Source organism: Alexandromys fortis, unplaced genomic scaffold (genome assembly GCF_014885135.2).
Source record: "Alexandromys fortis isolate MF-2015 unplaced genomic scaffold, M_Fortis_MF-2015_v1.1 scaffold_37, whole genome shotgun sequence".
Taxonomy (NCBI): domain Eukaryota; kingdom Metazoa; phylum Chordata; class Mammalia; order Rodentia; family Cricetidae; genus Alexandromys; species Alexandromys fortis.
Window position 1 is genome coordinate 4178854 of NW_026067914.1, and position 23814 is coordinate 4202667.

Here is a 23814-nt window from a genome sequence, read left to right on the forward strand (position 1 = left end):
ACAGAACAAAACCAAGTACCACAAATCAAAAGGTATAACACCTGACTGAAAAAAGATGAATTTTATTTCCTTCCTGTATTCAACTCAAATCTACCTCCTGAAAATAAAAAGTCATCATAATGATTTTTTTTAATAGCCTACTTCAGTGCTGGGTGTGGTGGTACACGCCTTTATTCTAGAACTGGAGAGGCAGAAGCAGGAAAATCAGCTTGGTCTATACAGGGAATCCCAGGCAGACTATATAGTGAAAACATTGTCTTGACAGGAAAGTGAAAAAAAAAATTAAAAAGGACTAAAAATGAGGGAACATAAAAAGGAGAATTTGGTGTTTCAAATGCTTTGCTGAGTAGTCGAAAAAGGGTTCCTCCTGGCTATAGTGGTGCACACCTTAATCCCAGTACTCAGAGGTAGAGGCAGGTGGATCTTTGAGAGCTTCCTAATGAGACTATGCTTACAACAAAGCAAGACAAACAAGGCAAAATTCCCACAAACTTATGTAATGACAACAGCTTTGGAACAAGGACACAATCAAATGGGCGATTTTGAAAGGATCGACATTTGACAACCACATAAATGCTGTTTTTTTTTTTTTAAAAAAAGTTAGTCATATTAATGTATAGATTTATCTTCTATACTACAGTTAGTTGGTCATTTACATTTTTAAGAATGAAGTAACTCTAATGCTATTTTTTCCCTTTCTGAAAATAGATACTATGACAATTCCAACCCAATATAAAAAAAAAAGCTTAAGTAAAAAATGCACAGACCACTTAACAAAATTAAAAAGCTAGGTAAAGCCCGATTTCAAAAGTAGCATGTGTACAGGACACAAATTCCATTCCATCTATCTTCAACTATATAGCTTGTGAATGTTGAGTCAACTGAGAAATCAAATACATGATTTTTACAAACTAAAGATGTAGAAGCTTAAACTTCAGAAAACAAATGTATGTCAAGGCAATTATTTGTAAACTATATAGCTATGCCAATCTCCTACAGGTTCCTAACTTCAGTTTCTTTAAGTTGTGAATAACTGCTTCTTCTTTACATACTTTTTAGAATTAAACAATATTATGGGGGACACACTTAACACAATTCCTGACAAATAATAGGCAATCAAAAATCTTATAGGAAAATTCTTAGTTGGCAATACTCTTGTTATTAAATAACCTTTCTAAATATCACTTTGGGCTTAAAAAGGATAATGCAATCTCATAAAACTCAACTCATTAAAATTAACCCTAGGTTTTTACCCAAACAAAATTACACATACTACAAATATCTAAAATCACTTTTATTAATTAATTTCCTTAGAGAAAAAATTCTAATCATACAAAATATGCTTTAAAATGGGAATGATGGCTTTAAGAAGAAAGAAATGGTTTTTTAAAGTGCGAAAATCAAGTAAACACTAAAACTCCACTATAGTCGTTTTTAAAAATAAAACGCAAACAACTCAGGAAATGTTACATATCATTTAAAATCTACAATAGGTGCATAAGAAAATAAAATCAGCAGTTTAAACATACACACCAATGTATGTCAAAGTAGTATGTTCACACCAAAAAAAATACAACCAGCAAGAAAAACAGATACCATCTCTTTTAAAATTAAAAAAGGGGGGGGAGGGATTATCTTGAACATGGATAATTCAAAAAAGTAAAAAAATGATATAGTATTGCCACTATGAAATATGTGACTCGAAGACCAGAGTGCAGACATGTTTTAGAGAAACATAATCTAATAAAAATATTAATAGGAGATTCCTTTAACTCATTCATTGTGTGTGTGTATAAATCACTTGGTCTCCGTGTGAAGTTTTCTATTAAAAAATAATCACACCAGTCATTTTTCTCAGATGAACATAAGAATATCTATAAATGAATTTAGGTCAGATTGAAAAATTCTAAAAACACAAAATATTATTACAAAAGATAACTATTGGAAATAGTATATTTTAAAATTATCTCTAAAGTTTTTAAGAGCGTAAATCACCATCAAAACAAACTTAGTATGCTTAGAATATTAAAATAAGCATTTTCAAGCTTAATAATTAATTAGGCTTCTTTAAAAGTACCTAGTTAGTACCTTGGTGAACAGAAACTACATTTCTCTCAAAGGAATTTACCTCCAGATGCCCCAATAACTCAAAAGAAAAGTGAAATATTAGTCTAAAATTTTTAGAAGTATTTTCAAATTATGCTTTTCTTAATAAGCAAGAGCGATAAATAACACTATAAAAAGTTAGTCTTTACTTAATTTTGTTATGTCTTATTCTGAGAAAGTAAAAGTATAATAGGCTATGTCAAAATCTAATACAGACATGTCATATGTTTCTATGACAGTCTGATGACAGGTCAGTGTAAAAATTAAATAAGAAATTCATTTAGAAAGCCTTAAAAGTACACTTTTGAGTTCAGTAGTATGGCTGAAATAAAAAAGCTTTCGCACATCAATTGGTATAGCTCTGCTCATGTTTTAAAATCTTAGTAACAATCACTATGCAGAACCAAAACTGTTTACTACCATAGTAAAAATCTTCATTTTCATGCCTACTGAAAGCCTTAATCTTTCTTCAAATACACCACTCTTTTTTTTTCTAAAATAATTTCTAGCACAGGTTCAAAAGTACATTCAAATATCTTCAGTAAACAAATGGGATGAGTGACCTTACAAAGCACCCCAAACACACTTCTTAAAATGCTGAGAGTAATTACGTATTTAATTTCAACTTTGGTTTACTAGATTTTCATTATTTACATTAAAGTTGTTTTTCTTTCCAAGTTATATTGGTAACTGCATACTCAAAAATGGAAAGCCATGGAGTTGATGTTAGGATATTAGGAACATGCCGGTTCAATAAGAATATTTCTCCAAATACTGTAACCAGAATGATAAAATTACTGGAATGCTTGGTGGTTGTTATCTTTTCACTGAATTAAACAGAGAAAGAGGAGCAAGAGATTTGTCATTGGTGAACATCTTAACCAATGCAGGTGACTTCCAATAGACTACCCATAATCCTTCATGAAACGTAAATTATCTCCGACTAAATTACCCAGAATAGAAAGTTCAAGAACTAAATTTTCTTCCTTAAAAACAATCTATATCTGAGCCAAACAAAAGTATTTCCAAGTAACTTTAAAGAAGTGTTTACGAGCTCTAATGAAAGCATCACTAACTGAACATTATTTACAAATTACAAAAGATGTAGAACTGGGATAATAAGATAAGAAGACGGGACTAGCTGTAATCTGACTGCAAAGACTTAAGAAAAAAATATGTCAATCACACTGATATCTAGTAGACTGATTCAAACATCTGCATAAGGCTCCTTGGAACTTATAAGACTAAATAAAGTTGCCCCTGTTTATGAAAACTAAGCAAGTACTCTTTTCCCCATTATCTTTCATGCTATAGGTTCATTTCTTGACACACCATTCCTTTTTAATCAAAAGTTGAAAAGATAATCACAGGGCCTTTCAAAAATTTTTAATGACGCCTTTGCCCAACCCTTTACATGCCCCCGCCCCCAAACACCAAACCCTCTGCTTTCTCAAGCCGGAAAGTCTTCCTCATTTAGGCATTCCCTCCTGGCACACCCCCTACCAGCAGCCCCCCTCACCCCCGTAGGCCAGAGGCCCCGTAGCAAACAGAGTCGAACAGGAGCAGGCAGCACAAAGACAGGAATGGGAGATTAGTGGGAGGGAGGGAGGCCGGGATTGGGGCTCAGCAGGAGCTTCAGGCTTTTTAAAATTCAAACTGCTCCCCGACCAATACAAATCACGGACACGCTACTGACTACTACACGGATTTATAGCATTAAAAACATGCCTAGTACGTGACAGCTATATTACCTTCACTCTTTTTAACATGTATCCATACGTTTGCAGGAAGTGGGGAGCAATTTTTTAAAGCAGAATGTTAAACTCAAAAGTAACCCGCAGAAAAGTTACTTATTCCATCAACAGAGATAAAAACTTAAGACACAAAATACTTAAAACAAAATTTAACCATTACTATTACAACAAGGGATGTTACCGAAGTGCTGCTTCCTTTTAACAAATGAGTTTTCCTTCAGCGAGTAAGAAACAAAATAGCAAACGGGATATTTCTTTTTCTGTGCAGTCTGTAAAGCCTGACGATTTAAAAAAAAAAAAAAGGTATTTCCATCTCGCGCCAACTTCCATTACCGAAGCTGCCACAAACAAGCGCCCAACATTTGCCTTCCTCGGGAACTAGAGCTTGTTAAGGTACAGAACTGGTATTTGTCTCCAGCATTTACAGATACATTTGACCTATTAAAATGACACCTCGCTCATTACACAGTCAAACATCATGGTACAAACAGCCAATGACAATCCTGGGACCTCACGAAGATCTGCCCTGACAAGAAAGGACTTCTACTTGTGTGTATGTGTGTGTTTTAAAACCTCCCAAAGAACTGAAGAGTAACTTAACTTCTATCCTTTGAAAGGAAATAGGTTTCATCCTTATCTCGGCCTAAGCTCAGAACGTTTCCAATTCTTTGTAAAGCCTGCACACGCTTAGGCTAGGAAGTACCTGAAGGGTTCATGTACAGTCATGTAAAATTATCCTTACATAACACACACAAATCCAAAGTGGCAGAGTATACCTGTCAAGTACTTTACTTAGCTCTGACTATAAAGTCCATGTGCAACACACACTGTCAAACAACAGAAAAGCTCCCGGGCGAGGAGGTGCCGCGTCTACTACGCTATGGCTTTCTATATTAAATATACATGCGGACGGTTTGAGCCTTCTACAAAGAAAACGAGGCTTTATTAACTTTCCAACCTCCAAACAAGTTTGGCAGAGCCTTCCCACCGGAGCCGGGGCTGAGTATTTACATTTGTTTCACTAACTGAAACTACTTCCTCCCTTCATGGGGTCACAGGGGGAAGAAGGGGGGTTGTTTGTTTCACTGGGACGTTCCCCACTCCCGGACCGGGAAAGTTGTAAATATGGGGACGATCGGGGCACATTGGCCGATAGTTGTATTGTTTCCGCCTCCTCACTAGCTCCGGCTCCTCTCCCGGGCGAGGCCTGTCACCGACCAGCCGTCGCTCCGCTCAGCCCGGAGCTCTCCTAATCCCCGAGCTCAAGTAGATTCCGCTGGCCCGCGGCCTGCACTCTCCGCCGGGCCTACGCCTCCCCGGCCGCCCGGCAGGAGCCCCCGCTTCCCCGTCACCCAAGCCGGCCGGGCGAGAGGGGGGAACCAACCCGCCGCCACCCAGGGTGCCCGCCGTCGGGAGAAGGAGCGAACTCTCGACTCGCCCCGTGGAAGAGACCTGGGGCCGCTGAGGAAACGGCGGGGAGGGGAAGAGAGGAGGAGAAACGCTGAGGACCTGGCGCCGGCGCCTCCGCCGCCGCCGCCACCGCCGCCACTGCCGCCGGAGCCGCCGCCGAAATAAAGAGCAGGAATTTACCTGGGCGAATCGGCGTCTGAATCCGAGCGGAGGCCGAGGCCGCTGTGGCGAGAGACTATAATCCGGGCCGGGAGGGGGGGTGGCTACGGCTCCTCTTCCGTCTCCTCAGTGCAGGGAACATGTAGAGCCGGGGGGAGACCAGCCGAGAAGACAAATCGCTGCTTCTTCTTCCTCCTCCTCCTTCTCCCACATAGAAACACTCACAAACACCCGAGCAGGGGCCCGAGCTACCGGGGGGGCATCGCCGCGGGCCCGGGAACCAATCCTCCTGTCGGCGGGGGCGTCCCTCCCTGCGGCTGGCTGGTGTCGGGTGAGTCGGTACCGACGGAGGGAGGGGGGGGAGGGCGGGCGGGGGGAAGGAGCCCTGTGTGTGTGTCTCTCTCTCTCGTTCCGTCTCTCCCTCTCAGAACAAAATGCCGACCGGAAGTGCAGCTGCAGGAATGACTCCCTCCGCCGGCGCCAAACACTAACAACCACCCCCTCTTCCCCACTCCACTTCCGCCACCGCCGCCGCCGCCGCAGCCGCCGTCGCCGCCAGTCGGGCTCGCAGCTCGGCCTCAGAGGAACCGGTTCCCGCGGACCCGGGGCCTCGGCGGCGGCGACGGTGACGGCGGCGTTTCTTCTCGGCGTCCTTGTCCCGCCCTGGACGGCCGCCGCCCGCGGTGTCGCTCCTGCCGGCTGCCGGGCGGCGTAGCCCGGGGGCCCGGTTCTCCCCGGCTTGAGCGCTCCTGGAGGCGACAGCAGCCGGGCGCTGGGCCGGTGCGGTGGCCGAGCAGCCGGGCGCGCTCGCTCGTCTCGAGCGCTCCGGGCCTCACAGGCCGCGGACGGCGGCGAGCGGAGGTCGCCCTGCGCACCCTGCCTCGGCGGCCATCAGCCCCGGGGAAGCCGAGCTCGGCCGGCCGGCCGGCCGGTGGATGCCGACGGTGTGCCTTGTAAACGGTGTCCCCGCAGCCGTGATGGATGGATCGCACGCCTCCCGTCCTTGGAGCGGCCGGACTCTATCCGTCTGTGTTATTTCTGCGGAGGACACAATGCTCGGAGGGGAAGGCTCCCAGCCTGGCTGAGTTTGGAATCGTGATCGTGATGCATTAAGTTCTGGAAATACACGGGCGCTGATGGATTTGCTTTTTTTTCTTTCTTTCTTTCTTTTTTGACGGTGGTTTGATTCATCCCTGATAGTCGGGCTAAGGCCTGTAGGCGACGCTGTGCGAGCGAGGAGCGCGGCGGTCTCGGTGTGGGTGGAGCCGAGGCCGTCGGGACGCGGGGCACCGGAACCCGGGGACCGGCGCACTTCAGACGACGTTTTCCTCTTCATGTTTGAAACTCAGGCACTGGACAAGGCTGGAGTACAAAATGTGAATAGACATATAGTACCGGGCCTGTCTGTAGTGTCTTATTGTAAGACAAGAGGGAATTCCATCGCTACACAGCTTTCTCTATTTTTTCTTTTTTGTAAAAGGGGGCTGTTCTTCAGGTAGGTAAGCGGATTCTTCTCAGGAGGAAACATACTATTTTTTTTAAATGAATTAAGTTGTCAGCTTCAGATTTTATTCGTATGTGTACAGATGTGCTAGAAGGATGTGGGGCAGCTCACCTACAGGTTTTTCTGTTTTTTTAGAAGTCGCTGGGGGCGAGGTATTAAGATTTTGTCTTTACTGCCCTCCTGACCCTGTGGAGTAAGTCAGGGGCTAACGAGTCTGTGAAGCAAGGAACGGGGAAGAAAGGAACCCGACTGGCGCCCTTGCAAATAGAACTGTGTCTCGTCCTGCTGCTGCTGACTTTCCCCAGAGCGTCCGTTGAAGTTGTCTCCGTCTTCAGGGTTCCGCTCGGGTGCCACCTGGTGCCTCCACCGCTCCTGTTTACCTTCTAGGTTGGCGGCTTCCTTCTCATTCCGTCATCCGGGCTTTCAGTCTTGCCTTACTCTTTGCCCAGTAGTCCGGCAGCTTGAGGAGATGAAGTTTAGCTTTCCTTCGCTGGTGTTCTGTGTGCATCGCGCTGTGGATGCCTCAGGCGCCCCCCTCCCTTATTTCTGAACTCTACCCTTTAATACGAGCTTATCTATACCTAAAAGAACAGATGGTGAAAACAAGAAAAAATATAGACGGAACGGAGGTAAGTTTATTAGAGGTCAGGAAAAGATCGCTTCTGGACACTCGAAAGCTCATAAAGGTGATGGTTGCTTTTCTCTAGATGATGTGACAGAGGCCAGTGCACTTGTTGATCAAATGACCTTTCCCATAGCGAGCTGATTCACTGTGCTCTCGTGAGTCACAAAACTTCATTCTTAATCCTGTCTGCCCTCCTTGCAAAATACACGCCGTTGTGACTAAACCGAAGTCTAAGAATTTGGTGGGCTCAGCTAAAACACAGCACTACTAGGAGAGCTCATTGAGCAAGTATTTATTGGTCACACAATGTGCGGCACTGTGAGTCAAAAGGTGTATGTTTCAAAGGCTGCCAGGCCCTGTATAAAGGACCACATATGGCTGCTTTGGGTACTCTTATTATGCTGCTGTCGAGAAAAGCAAAAGCTAGAGGAGTTTACTTGTAGGTTTGCTAAAGATTCTGTGAGAGATGAGGGCAAGCTTCGTGTCAGTATTTTACTCACCGCTGAGGGTGGTGTTGATTTACCTTTGCTTACCTTATTGTAGCACTTGAGATACCAATTGAAGATGATTTTGAAAACTATAAAGGTAGGAAATTTGATTTCCTAGTAGCAGGAAAAGTAGGTCTTCACTACTTCACTAAAGCAGTAAACTGGAGCTGTATAGAAAAGGCTTTAGTTATATTTTAAATTTCTTTATTTCATTTAGAGTATTCTTGGACAAGAATACAGTTTTAATAACTATTTTACACCCATTAGCTTAAATAATTAAATATTATTTAGTTACAGTCAACAGTCTGCTTGATATTAATTTTGAGAACAGATTTAAGTAACTTACAAATGGCTTAGAATACTTTTCACTCAGTTTCAAAGTTCGTTTTCCTTATGGAAGCACAATTATCTTCCTGTATACTTTCTTGAATGTTACTGGTGAGCTATTAATTTTGCATGCCTCAGTAAAGACAGTTGATAGGCTGTTTAGTACAAAGTCTTGGCATGGTTGTAGCATTTAATCCAAACTTAAATTTAAAAAACATAATTTGGTGTGTGCATGTTAATTTGTGAGGGTGTATATGTGTGGAAGCCAGAGGTGAATTAAGGTGTCATTCCCCAGAAGCTGCCAACTTTTTTTTTTTTTAAGAGAAGGTTTCTCCTGGGATTTGGGAATCTGATTAGGTAAACTAGCTATTTGAAAGTCCCAGGGATCCACCTGTCTTAGCAGACATGTGTGCACCACCATGTCCAACATGCAGGGACCCAAATCAGGTCTTCGGGTTTATATTTTACCAACTGAGCAATCTCCCCACACCCAAAATTAATAACTTTAATTTATTCCCTCAAACATATTGAAGATTTATTAGGTGCTAATTAGCTCTTTTCTAGGCACCTCATATAAAATAGTGAATGAAAGCAGACAAGGGCTCACTTTCTTTGAAGGTTTTTCCGATCCCAGAATTAAATAATTTCAGCACTTAAGAGTATTTCCTCGTGGAATCAATTGGTATTTTGCTTTCCTAAATTTAAGATCTTTGTTGTTTTGAGTCAGGCACTCACTACGGAGTGCAGGCTGGCCTTGATTCTTCACCCTCCTGTCTCAGCTTGCCCACACTGAGATGAATGGTACCCACCCCTACACAACGACTTCAAACTGAGCTCTTTCATAGTCTCAGTTACTCTGCTGGTGATGTTGTTTTCTCGTTGTTTGCTCAACACCTGTCTTCCTCAACACTGCTAGTATGTTTTGCTTCTAGATTTTTAACTTATCTCTAAAGCCAGTTGATTTTTTTGCACCTTGTATCAAGGAGGGAATTTCCTGACTCATTTATTTGCTGGGAATGTTCATGTCTATTCCCATTTGTATTTTTGATCTGTGGATTACAAAGATATACAGTATTTTAGATGGACTTTTTAACTGTGATGTTATTGCCAGAAAATTGGCAAAGCTGATTAATTTATATATTAGTGAATATTTATCTTCAAGATGGTTGCAATTTGCCTTAAAGTAATAAGAATAAAAGATTTTTAAAAATGATCTTGTCACTATTTATATCTGACAATAAAATAGGAACACATTTCTAAGAGGGAGAGAACAGCAGATTAAAAACAAACTGTGTATGTCTTGTGGATTATTTTATAATAGACTCAAAATTACTTCATATTTAGCCTAAGTAAATTACCTTTAGATTGACTTAAACTTTGGTGAAGAGTTAAAGATGCTAATTTTGAGGGTAGAACTTAAAACTGTCAGATGACTTAACATAAATATATTACTATTTTAGCTTTTGTGGGTTTGTTAAAAGATTTTTATTTATGTGTGTTTGGTGGGGATATCCTCAGAAGTCAGAAGAGGGAGCTGTAGCCCTCAAGTTGGACTACAAATTCTTGTGCACCGCTGGGGCCGGTGCCATGGTGCTAGGAACCAAGCAAGCCTCTGGAAGAAAAGGAGGCACCCTTAGCCACTAAGCCATCTCTCTAGCCTCATTTCAGGTTTGTTTTTGTGTGTTTGTCTTTTGTTTTTGTCTTTTTGAGGCAGGGTCTCACTGTGTAGATCTAGCCGAGAACTCACTTTGTAGACAAGGATAGCCTCATACTCAGAGAGCCACCTGCCGCTGCTTCTGCCTCTGCAGTGCTGGGATTAAAGGCGTGCACCATCACCTGACTCACAAGTTTTAAAATAAATATTTATCTTGTTTGTGTGTGCGCGTTTACTAGGTTACGTTTCTAAGTATATTCCTTACCGTGAGTTATAGCTGTAAGCAAAAGGAGCATGTTTTCTGTGTGTTCTTTAGAACAAAGCAAAGTTCAGATTTTTGTTTATTTTCCCCCTAGAAAATGGAAAAAGGGAATGTTAGAATGTTGCCTATAAAATAGTAAACTTTAGAAGAGACACTAAATATTTTAAAGGAGATTTGATGCTCTTTTCAAAAAGGTATCTTCAGGGTTAAGAGCAGGAAATAAAAATGTTGGTTTAAAATGTCAATCATAATTCAAACTGTACAGAAAAAGTGTTTTCCTGATGGGTCTGTATCCGATGTACTTAGTAGATCAGGGACTATTGCTAATCTGTTTGGTGCATTTTGTAAGCTAACATTTAGTACAGCAAAATAATAAATGTGGGACAAATGTAAGGTTTTTGTTCCTTCCTTAACTTCCTTCTCTTAACTTTTATACCCATGTTCGTAAGAAAACTAATTGCCATCTTTTGCAGAGTAATTATCATAAGAATAAATTGTGTTTCAAAGTTATAAAAACTGTCCCCATTCAAAAAAAAAAAACAACCATTCAATAAGGTTTCTCTACTTAGTTAGCTTCAATTTCCTACACAGTTTATCCTGTTTGTTGAAATAAATGTGCTTAAAATTGTGTATAGAATTTTAAAATGGGAAAGGTACAAGAATTGTGAACATAATTAAGAGAAGTGTGTAATGAAAATATGTGTGTGTAACCCAAAGAAGGTAAGAGGTTTTTAATAAAATGTCAACACCTCATTACACTTTCATCTTACTCTCTATGGAGTTCAGTATTTTACTGTGGTCGATTTAAGAGAATTAAAAAGCCCTGGCTTTCAACATATCTGAGAGGCCAGCCAGCTACGTATCAAGAACCTGTTTCAAAAAACTAAACCTAAACAGAAATGTTTTTTCAGACTTCTGGTGCTGGATTCCTTTAAGTAACAGGTACATTAAACCCTACATTTTTTAAAAAAGTGGCTAAGCATAAATTTTACCAGGGAAATAACTCCAGTTGAACCAGATCCTGTGTGCTTAGCAACACACTGATTAGTGCCCTGGAAACTGTGTTCTCCACTCACCAGCAGGGGGAGTGAGTTGCCTTGAAAGGTAAGCGTTAGCCAGGCCACATGACTTCCTGTTTTGCATTTAACTGTTGCAGCAGCTGTTCTGCTTTAGTCTGGTGTGGCAAAAGCAATCAGAAAGGGACAAAGGCTACTAGTGTCAGATGTGGGGATGGTGACATGTTTAACCACCAAAATTACCTTAGAGGGAGCAAATTGGGGGTAAACTTGAAGATCCTAACATTTTAATGTTAAACAGTCTTACACTCCTGGTTAAATTAGGAACAGCTCAAGAAAGAATAATGAAACAAAAAAGTCTTTTAAAAACCAGATGTTAAAAACTAAGATGTAAAATATGCAAACTGCAGAATACTAATTCTCATTTTACTCTGGGTGGTGAAAGGTGAATCGGAGCAAAGGAGAGAGCACCAAACATGAAGGAGAGAAATGTAAATAGAAACAGAAGTGGGGACATCACTGTGCTGTAGTCTAGGGTGGACAAACAGAAAACAGTGACTTAGAGCATGGCAAATTGCTCTGCAGATGTCAGAGTCAGCATTTCTTAGTACTTTGTATTTAAAGTTGAAATTCGGTTCTAAATAGACACATTTTAAAAATACATATAAGTAGAACAAAATTTTGGTTTCTAAGTATACACTTCAGCTAAGTGATACATTTTGCTAGAATATTTTTACTATGAAGTGATTTTTCACTTTAAACACTGAGAATAGAATTATTTTCATTTTCCTCCATAAACACAACAAATAGTGCAATAGTGTCTTTGTAAGATTTATTTGGAGCTGTGACTGAGTGATGTGTCAACTTTTAATGTCTCATAAGCCTCAAAATGCCTAGACACATGTTAAATTAATAAATATGATCTATTTGTTATTTCAAGTAGAACTTTTTAAGACCTGGGTTTTAACTGACTGCATCAAAATAAATTTAAAGGCTCACACTGTGAAGCTAAACAGTGAGCTGAATTGTGGTAGCCTACATCTTACCTAATAGAAGGTTGCAGCAATGCTGGCAGACCTGCCTCAGACGATGGATCCAGTCAACTTCTAGTCAAATGTATGTTAACTCATTTATTCATTTAAAAATGTTTCTTGAGCTCTTCACTACTTCCATATCATGTAAAAACTTTCATTATAAACTAGACAAAGCCCTAAATTCACTGAAAATGCCACTGAAAATTTGGACATTTGTACAAATTAAATGTGTGCCACCAGTTCTAAGGAAATGGTCCTTCGGAGGAGATCATTTAGCAATGGGGCTAGAGATAGTATTAATGAAGGATTTCGAGGTCAGCTCTCTTGTAATGCTCCTGTTATTATGTCTGTTATGTATGTCCTGGTATTAAGTCTGTTTTAATTATGAAATGAGTTTGAAACAAAACTCATCACATGTCCTTCCTACAGGGACCAACCTAGGCCCTCTGTGTGTGGGTGACAGTTGTGTAGCTTGGTCTTTTTGTGGGGTCCTTAGTGGTGGGACCAGGATCTATCTTATTGGAACTTATTCCTTATGGTGGAGTTCCTTGCTTAGCCTTGATGCAGGGAGGATGAACTTGTTCCTACCTCAACTTGATAGGTCAGGCTTTGTTGATGCCCCATGGGAGGCCTTACCCTTTCCGAGGAGTGGGTGGAGGGGGGGGTAGAAAGGAGGTGAGGGAAAGAAAAGGGAGGAGAGGAGGAAGGAGAAACTGGTTGGTATGTAAAATAAATTTTTAAAAATTAATTTAAAAATTAACTGGCTTGCTTTAGAGCTTTGAATGTGATGGCAGCAAGGAATTCAGATAAAGCCTCATGTTTAGTTTGTATTTACATTAAATCTAGCTATAGTATTGCTATAAGAACCTTATAGTTATGAATGCTATCTCTCTAAGGAGTGCTCATTAGAAAACTAGTTTGGAGGATTATTAAATTAATGAAAAGAATATCATGAAAATATGTGGATTTGTGGATCCAAACTTGGAGGATGGCTGATCTTTAGGTTGGAATGAACAAGACTGGTGTAGAGGTGACATCTGTAATCACAGCACTTGAAGCAGAAGAATCATGAGTTCATGGCCAACCTAAGCTACATAGTAAGACCCTGTCTCAACATAGCAGCAACAAAGAAGGATGTGATAAAACAATGTTGTAAACCTATAGAGCTTTCAGTCACTGAGCACATGGACCATCTACGTCCAGGAAACAGTAGATGGGAAACGAGTAATTGTTTCTTTTCTCATTTGCTAATGACATAGATCACTATCTATCTAGTAAGTTGCATCAGAAGCACTGTGAAATTACTGAGGCTCATGAGGGTTTTAATAAAGCTTTGCAGCATGGTGGATTTTGAATGTCATTGAAGTAATTTCCAAATAGCCGACAGGGAAATACAGGAACTAAATCCGTTATTCTGATGAGGAGGTAGAGCATATAAAAACATGAATTAGAAGGTTTTATAATCTGAAAACAATTTTGGATGCAACAGATAAAGAGGCTGAGATGTACTCTAGTCCAGAAGAGTGGCTTTTAGTCTCACAGGTAAATACAAAAGCTTTGCATTTTCGGATAGTTGCACAGTAACATTAGAACTGCTACCCACGTTACCCAAACAAGGAAAAGTAGCAGACCTGGAAATGACATACAATTACAAAATATGAATCTAGTTGTTTAAAGTAGCTGCTCTTTGACATACTGCTTTTTTACCTGAACTTTTATTATGACTATATTGTTTTTGTAACTTCAATTAAAGCAAACCAAACCAAGCAAACAAAAAGTGCTTGAGTGATGAAATGACAAATAAAAGGTGAAAGAAGATGAAGGAAGGAGACTCAATAAGAAATTAATGTAATCATAATAAGGGAAAGGATGAGGGAATTGAGTGTTCCTGATCCTGCCGGCTTAGTGCTCTAGATGGTCACTGGTGTACTTGAGACGGGTGCAGGACCAAGTGTAGGCTTCAAGCCCAGAGAATAAGTTTGGTGTTAGGAAAGTTGCTGTCTGGCTAGGTAGTTGGAAATACATATAGATATCCAGGAAATGGAATTAGATATAGAGGAAGGAGTCATCTTCATACATGTGCTAATTGAAGCTACAAAGTCGAACACAGAAAATTTATTTTAAAAAAATAGCCAAGAATTATAAGGGATACTTGCTATTGTTTAATAACCCACGATTTTCCCGATAAGACATTCTAGAAGAACTTTTTATTGTATTCATCCCAATATTCCAGATGCTAGTACCCTGTAAAATCTTACATCACCTAATCCTGGGAGTTACTCAATTACTGTGTTTTTTACACTTTGAAGATCAGGAGAAACAAGTGGAAGATCAGGAAAGCAAGTGGATTGATTTCCTAAGCCAGCAAGAGGTTAACTCTACTCCGAAGTAGCTAACTATTACCATTAAAGGATACTTTGGATCTAGATCTAGACAATTTACCTATATCTTCCCAACTTTCCAGTCAGGAGTTTCTAGTTGGAATCCAATCTACACATCCACCTGCCCAGTTATTACTGCCCAGCCTTTATCAGTTGGCTTTGTTTCTCTTGCTGCCAGCCCTCTCATAGCAGCGATTCAGTCACTTAGTTTCTACCCTCTCCACACATTTTGGGTCTTTTAAATCAAAGATATTCTCATGGTTTTTGATGGTTCCTGTAGCCTAATGGTAAAAGGGATTACAAGGGGAGTGGAAGTGAAGATTGTGCCTGCCATTTATCACAGAGCAGTGTTTCTCAACCTGTGGGTCGTGACCCCTCTGGGTCAAATGACCCTTTCACAAGGGTTGCCTAAGACCATCTGTGTATCAGATATTTGCATTATGATTCATAACGGTAGCAAAATTGCAGTTATGAAGTAGCAACAAAAATAATTTTATGGTTGGAGGTCACCACAACATGAGGGGTTGCAGCATTTGAAAGGCTAAGAACCACTAATAGAGATTTATGTTTTGCAGTAGTAAAACGCGACAATCAAAAAGTTGACGGCTCAGTGGTAATTGCACTTGCTTTGCAGGCCTGAGTTCTATTCGGTACCCACTTAAAGGTAGTTGGAGAAAGATGACTCCAAAAAGTTGTTCTTTGACTTTCATCCACACTATGACGTGTACGTCCCCACACATGCAGTAATAGTTTTCAAAATTAATGGATGGCCACATATGTTATAAGTCATATAAAAATGGCCAGGTGGTGGTGGCACACACCTTTGAACCCAACACTCAGAGGCAGAGGCAGGTGGAGCTCTCTGAGTTCAAGACCAGCCTGGTCTACAAGAACTAGTTTCAGACAGGCTCCAAAGCTACAGAAAAACCTGTCTCAAAAAAACAAAATAAATAAAATTATAGTCAATTATTCAAAAATATTTAGTTTTGTAGTATTCTAAAGCAGTACCCAATTTTTTTTTATTTTGTGTATATAACATACACACACACACACACACATACCTTTTGAGGTATAAGACTGTAAGACTCCAATGAAGCCAGCATAAATATATATACATTTATATATACATGTATGTATATATATATACACAAAATTAAGGGACAAGTACTGATGAGTTTATTTGGAAGGGAATACTTACATACAGCAGGTAAGATTTTGCTCAAGAGCCAAGGTATTGTTCAACAAGTGGTGCTAGCACAACTGAATAGCCATGTGCAAAGACTAGGATCCTTCCCTTACACCGTTTGCAAAAAATATCTTAAAAATTAATGACATATATAAAATAAAAATCTTTAAAACTGTCAGGAGAAAACAGGTAAAGCTTATAACTTTGGATTTGGTAAAGGATCCTTAAATATGAAAAGAAAAGCATCAGTTACTCAAACAAGTTCATACTGGCTTCATCAAAATTTATACTTTAAGGGGCACCCACATCACCAAAAATGTGAAAATGGAAAATATTAGCAGAGGCTACACCTTTGTTTCCTGGCCACTCAGACTTCTGAAATAATCACACAGAACTGTATTATTTAAATCACTGCTGTGTCTATTAGCTTTAGCTTCTTAATGGCTAGCTCTTACATCATAAATTAACCCTTTTCTATTATTTTATACTTTACCACAAGGCTTGTGGTTTACCGGTAAGGTTCCAGTGTGTCTGTCACTGGCAGCAGCTACATGGTTTCTCTTTGACTCCATCTTCTTTCTCCCAGCATTCAGTTTAGTTTTCCCACCCAACTCTATTCTGCCCTATCGCAGCTTCTTTATTCATTAACCAATAAAAGCAACACATATAAAGAAGGGAATCCTACATCAGGAGAACAAAAACAACAATCTACAAAAGAGGAAAGAAAAAAATCAATTATATAAGGGATCTGTATATGTAATGTATAAACTACAAAATAAAGTAACTTGATTTTGAAATAGGCAATGAATCTGATTAGGTATTGTCCAAAGAAGAAATACAAATCTAATGAGCATGCAAAAATGTTTGACATCAATGACTAAAGAAATGGGACAGCACTCCATTGGCTGTAATAAAAAGACAGATTAAAGGCAAAGATAGGGAGAAACTGAAACCCACAGGTACTACCTTAGGATTTGGTAGCCAGTTTGCAAAACAGTCTAGCTGTTCTTCAATTGATTAAACATTTAGTTTCATGTGATTTAGCAATTCAGGAGAAATGAAAGTGTGCATCAACATAGAAATTTGTGTCCAAAAAATAGTATGCAGCATTATTCACAATGACCAGAAGTGGAAACGTATGTGGCCTATCTATACCATGGCCTATTATTTGTCCATAGAAAGGAATCAAGTACCAATCCATGCTGCAATATGTTTGGATCCAAACAGAATACTGGAAACAGAAGGAGCTAAACACAAGATTTCATATGCTGTATGATTCATTCACACGGACTGGCAGGAAAGACCTGTGTGGACAGAACAGAGCGTTCTCTACAGAGGAGGTATATTAGTAAGTGGTAAAATGGGTAGACACGGGGTAGGCTACAGTGTTCTTTTGGAGATTATGAAAATGTTCTAAAATTGACTGTGTTGATGGTTGCACAAATATGTGTGAATATGAAAAAACTGATTTTTACCCTTTAAAGGTTGAGTTGTACAGTGTGTATTAATTCTATCTCAATAAAAATGGTTAAAAACAAAGACTTCATACACACAGAGCCTATCTGAATCCCAGTCGATCCAGATTTACATTCTGAAAGTGACTCTTGGATTTGACTTCCACAGTTTAGCAAAGAGAATATGAACATGTTTGGAGGAGGTGGAGAATGCAAGATAATAGCCACAGAGCCATATGTGTTGTATGTACTCATCTTCAAAATCTCAGAAACATGATACGTTCTTGTTGAGCATTGTTTGTTTTCAATTCAGTCAGTTTTCTTGAAGTAGAACCATGTTGACAAAGCAGATGCTTAGAAAACTCAAACACCAAAGTCAGCTGCAGAAACTTAGAGCAAAATCAAAAAAAAAAAAAACTAATGAAAATTTGTCAATTTATTTTGAAACTCGGATTTTGTTTCTACCAAATGGCTCAGTGGTTCTTTCCATCCTGTGACCCTGTTTCACAAAGCGCAGCTCTGGAATGGGATAAGAAGGCACATGCCAAGCAGTGTGTCCCCATCCCCTGTGTTCTGACTATTAATATCCAGTTCCTTCACAAATCCATCGGCTCCTTAATTATTTTTCTCTGCAGGCTCGGGTTCAGTAAATGTCAATACCTCCCTTGCCACATCCAACAGTGTGGAGACCCAAATGTGTGAGCCTATTTCCACATTGACCAAAGGTCAGAGAGTTGGAACTTACCTCTATTCCTTCAAGGTTATTGTGTTTCTACCTCAAACAGAAGTCCCACCTAGATTCAGACCAGAGAGTTCTTCTCTCTCAAGGTTATTGTCAACAGGTGTGGCTAATAGCCAAACCTTGTATTTCAGGAATAGAGAAGTAGATGTGTCTCTACCTCAAACAAAAGTCTAGGATCCAACTAAGGTCTAGTTCCCTTAAGGAGATAACAATGGATTCCACCTTCTGGAGTAGTTTGCCTACAGAATGTTTTGATCTAGAGTATGAGTGTGACTTGTTTCGTTATAGGAACAGGCGTTAACTAAGGACGTAGCCCGTGAACTTCAACTCATCTATTCATTTCCCTGCGTCACGTTAATGCAGTTTTTTTGTTTCCTTACTCCTACCTTTTGGGGTCAGGGGTATTTTAAGCCATTGAAAATTAAATGCAGGCAATTTCAGTATTCACTGGAACTCCCTCCTAGTACTATTCTATATATTTGTGTTTTATTATTTTTAAACATGTCTTATATTCTTCACTAATATTTCTAAATTTCAATGCTCCTACCCTGGCGGTATAGAACAAATTCAAGAGCAGCCTTGGAAATTTAATGAGACATTGTCTCCCAATAAAATGTAAAAAAAAAAAGGGGGTAGGGACATAGCTTAGTGTTTGTGTAATGGGCATAAAGCACTGGGTTCATCCTCTGCCGGGAAACAACAAAAACTTAGCCGGTATATTAGCAGACATTTTTGTTCTCAGAATCTTAAACTCAGGAGTTCAAAGCCTGCCTCCCCTACATAGCAAATTCAAGGTCAGGAGGAACTATGTGAGATTGTTTCAACCGAAAACAAGAAGTATGGTTATTTGCTGACTGAAGGTTTTAGATCTGAAGTAGGTATCCTCAGTGCAACTGTTCAGCCAGATCTCACAATCTGCCTGCCTTACTGCAATGAAAGGAGGTAACTAATGCACTAAAACTAACACAAGACCAAAAGTAGAAACAGAATAATTGCTACAAGAAGCCTGTGGACTCTACAGAAAGAGCTGTGGAAAACCTGGAAGAACTCTTCTCAGATTAATTTACAGCTCCCCCATAGAAAGTGAAAAATGACTAAAATTTTAAATCATAGAAAATAAAGATACCTTTTAAAAGAAGTATTGTAAATGGTGAGAATCTCTTTTTTAATATTAACATTGTAAAACTAAAATAATTTGCAATATAATTGCCTTAGAGATTTACAGACAATTAGAAGATACTTCATTATATGTGGCAAAAGGAGAGAGAATATTTAATATGTGATGTTGGTAAATAGCCAGAAATTTTAAAATCTCCATCTTCCCTTATACTACCATTTGTGGGTGTGTGACAGAGGGTGGAGGTGTTTACTGGGAATTGAGCGCAGGCCTCCTGCTTGTTAAACCAGTGCCCTCCGCTGAGCTATGGTCTTAGCTCTTCATTTTATCTTCCAAGTATCTGTTGATACTGTGTATTTATCTTTGTTTCCAGAAACTCCAATTTAGTCATATGTAGTTAAAATTACTCCGTAGATAAATACAGTGGAAGTCCTAAATTTTTAAATGTGAAAACACTGAATTATTTACAATTATAGATTTGGGTAGATAACGGAACTGCGGATATGAACAAAATGGCTACCATCAATCTCACCTACCATTCCTGTAATAGCTTGTGTACTGGGCTTCTGGCATCCATAAAGATATTCCCCTTGCCCCCACTTTCTCCTGTTGTCACAATGATCTTTTCAAAACATAAATTTGACACTGTAATTTTGCTGCTTCAAACTAAATGGCTCACGTTACTTTAAAAATAGAGATAAGATCCTCTACTAAGTCTCGAGGCTCTCGTGGTGTGTCTTTAACTGCCCCTGCAGCCCTGTCTCACACCCATCTCCACCTATTGTCTTCACTGCAGCTGCCAGAGCCCTCTCTCCAGCACTTAGAACAACATTATGTTCTGTCATGCCAAGGTACTCACAGTTCCCTTCCTTCAGACCACTTACCTCAGTTTGTAATCAGATGGTGTGGTGTGCTATTTCATATCTGTCTGTATGCTCTACACTGTAAATTCTGCTAACAGGGGCCATGCATGGTTTCCCAGCACCTGACAGAATGTGTCTGATAATCCGGAACTACTACAATTAAAGACTATAAAAAAATCCAAATTACTACATTACATTTAAATTAGAAAGTTTGGAGTTTTAAAGTGGAATACCAAACAACTCACTTAAAACTGTATTATCTTGGGCAAATTAACAGAACTTCAGATATGATTATTTTATTTATAGCTTTATTAGTACTGTATATGTTTATATGAATATAGGTATACATGCCACAGCTCACAATTTGCAAGAGTCTGTTCTCTCCTTCTACCTTGTAGGTCCTGGGTTTGAACTCCTGTCATCAGGCTTGGTGGCAAGTGATCTTACATGTTGAACCATATAAGTCATAAGAAATGACTTTTTAAATAAAAATGCATTAAGAAAATTGATAAGTACTACTTACAATATCAAACAAATAAATGTCTTATCAACTGAATTGTTAAGGAAATGTGTCATATCTTTAAGTTACTGTTATAGGAGACTAATAATGTAACAAAGTGTAAAATTAGAAAAATATAATCCATAATGACAATTTTATCATTTAAAGGTTGGTCAGAACCAGAAAATGTTATCTGTTGGGCTCAGGGTCATTTTCTTCACCATACTTTCTATATAACCTTTGTAAATGACCAAGAGTAACCAACCAAAAGGTTTTTATAATTACTAAAAAATTATTCTGAGATATTTCTGAGTGTAATAGTAAAAATAAAATGTTACGGTTCCCAAGTGGTGGCAGCGCCATCAGGTTCCCAGACCACAGGGGGCCATGAAGGCAGCCAGTGGCTCCCAAGGAGGGAGCCCTTGAGTGGCCCTAGAGCCACGACGGGCAGCAAGCCCCAGGCAGGTAACCACACGGTGGCCTGTGGGCAAGGAGGGCCAACAGGTCCCAGACAGGGAGCCTCATGGTGAGTGAGAGACTGAGACAGGGCAGCCAGTCCCATGAGGAGCTACAGTCCCAGTGGATGAGAGACAGATGGATAGGTATATCATGCAGAGAAATTGGGTATTTATTTAGTGAGTTAAGGAGGGGAAAGGGAAGAGGGGAAGGAGAGAAGTGAAAGGAGCAGAGAGAGAAAAAAGGGTGGGGGAGGAGAGGAGCCATGGCAGCAGCTACCTTTTTGGGAGAGAGATGGAAAGGAAGAGACTTGGCTCAGGCTGCAAGCAAAAGGAAGATCTGCCTGCCTTGGTGGTGGATGGGGAGGGAGTAGATGGGGCTAGTCTTGGTGGGGACAGAACAGGACAGACCATTACACTGAGTCCTACTAGATCATCAAACTTTTATAAAATGGAAAATTGTCCATGTTTTATAGTTTGAGAATTTAAAAGTAGTTCAAAATTATCTAATTCATTTTATTAGAACAATAAAAGCTCAAAGCTAAACTATAACTATTATTCTTTTAAAGCAGGTGTGTGTATAGACAAACACAGGACAGACAAAACACTCATGAAAGGAGGAGACACAGACACATGGCTCCCACGTGGGTGCACTTTAATGGGGGGAGGGGGTCACGATAAGGGACAGGTGTGCAAGACACACAAGGGTAAAGGGCAAGAGAGAGCGAGACCTCCTGGAAGCTCGCTTTTTAACGAGAAGCGCAAGGGTATCTGGGAGAAATGACCTGCACCTGTGCGCACCCTCGCGCAGGTGTCCGTAATCCAGGAGGAATCTGGGAGCTGTAGTTTCCAAAAGGAACAACAATAACCCTCAAATTATTCATTGCATGTGTGCAGTGTATGTACACATGTATGTGCCAATGTGGACAGGTGTGCACACATCTGTGGCAGCCAGGAGAGAATGCTAAGTGTCCTGCTCTCTTATTCCCCCACTTATTCCTTTGAGACAGGTTCTCTCATCCTGCTTTAGCTTGGAAGCTAGCCAGCCCCAGTGATCCTCCTGTTCTCCCTCACAACTTTGGGGCTACAGACGCATGGAGGACCACTCCTAGATTGGAAAAAGAAAAGAAAAATGGTGCAGGGGTACTCATGTTTGCTACCAGAACAAGCTCTTTTCTTCACTGAGCCATTTTTTCAGTACCTCTGCTAACACCTCCTAAGGCTTTTTTTTTTTCTTTCTTTTTTTTTTTCTTTTTTTGAGACAGGGTTTCTCTGCAGTTTTGGAGCCTCTCCTGGAACTAGCTCTTGTAGACCAGGCTGTCCTTGAAATCACAAATATCTGCCTGTCTCTGCCTCCCAAGTGTTGGGATTAAAGGCGTGCGACAACACCAGCCAGCTTAAAATCTTAATTGAATAGTAACCTAAAGAATCTACCAAAATAATTATGTTTCCAAGAGCACTGCAAAGATGTGATTCCATTAACCTAATAGATAATCCATCACATCAGTTAAGTCCAAAGATACAAATGATCTATCATGAGTGGTATGTCTTGGGAAGAAGAATGAAAGGTTTAGCCAGGCGGTGGTGGCACACGCCTTTAATCCCAGCACTTGGGAGGCAGAGGCAGGGGGATCTCTGTGAGTTCGAGACCAGCCTGGTCTACAGAGCTAGTTCCAGGACAGGCTCCAAAACCACAGAGAAACCCTGTCTCGAAAAAGCAAAAAAAAAAAAAAGAATGAAAGGTTTTCCAATAAACGTTGCAGTAAAAATTGTGTGGACATTTCGCAAAATCTCTTTGATGTAATTCATATAAAGAATTATAGTTAAAAACTGAATAGTTCAGACCTGGAACATGAGAAATTTGTGCCAAATATGTGAATGAATAAGAAGCTGAAAGTTTTTAAACCATGAGATTTTTTTTCATATAAAATGAGGATGAACTGAGTTAGAAATTAAAAATTATAGTTCAAGGAATCCAACATTTCTGGGACTAAAGATCAAATATAATCTAAATTCTAAATTAGCTTTAGAGATACAAGCTAAGTAGAGGTTTATGTTACGTGGCTGCTAGCTCCTCTCCTTGGTGGTTTGTGCTGGATTTTACCCACAAATACACAGTTATACACGGCATACAAGCATTTGCTGCACGAGCATGAAGCCTCCGTTTGAATCATCCGCACCCATGTAAAGAGTCAGGCACATATGTACAGACCTGTGACCCCCAGCGTCTGGGGGAGGGGTGGAAAGAAGCCTGTCCCAAGAACTCCTTTGGCCAGCCTAGCTGAAGCAGTGAGCTTCTGGTTCAGTGTGAGATCCTCTCTCAAGACAATAAAATGGAGAGTGACAGAGGAAGACAGGCAGTGTTCTATTCCTTGCACACTTGGCATGCATCACACATCCATACACACCACTCACACACACTAGTTTATGATGTCGCCCAAATAGAAGTAAATGTCCTTCTGATGACTGCCCTGACACAACAGACCGATATGGACAGTGCTGGGCACAGTGACACACGCCTAAAATCTCATCACTCAGGAGGCTGCAGTAGGAACATTTCACAAAAGCCATAGGCCCAGTCTGAGCTGATCACGTAGCTCTGCAGACAAGATGTCTCTGCCTAACAATAGCAAGGATCTCCTGAGGAGAGGTGTTGACTGAAACTGGTCAGGATGTTCCTTCCTTTGTAATTTGGAGGATGTCTTATAGAGATGCTAATTCAGGGCCTACCTGACTGCTAGATGTGGACGTTACCAGAGCCCATGCACCTGGTTGCCT

The 23814-nt window shown here is 40.2% G+C and overlaps 1 protein-coding gene and 1 long non-coding RNA gene across 3 annotated transcripts in view; one reads left to right on the forward strand and one right to left on the reverse strand.

The window, feature by feature from the left end:
- Nipbl (NIPBL cohesin loading factor) overlaps positions 1-5733 on the reverse strand; it is a 168621-nt gene extending 162888 nt beyond the window's left edge. Inside the window, exon 1 of one of the 2 annotated variants that reach the window (XM_050138973.1) lies at positions 5451-5731. The gene's annotated coding sequence lies outside the window, so the exon portion shown is untranslated. Of the gene's footprint in view, positions 1-5450 lie in introns of both variants that reach the window. The other variant, XM_050138974.1, reaches the window with a different exon arrangement.
- Positions 5673-9022, forward strand: LOC126499687 (uncharacterized). Its single transcript, XR_007591158.1, has 2 exons — positions 5673-5760; positions 5858-9022. It is a non-coding gene; the product is annotated as an uncharacterized lncRNA (long non-coding RNA).
- Positions 9023-23814: the final 14792 nt, after the last annotated feature.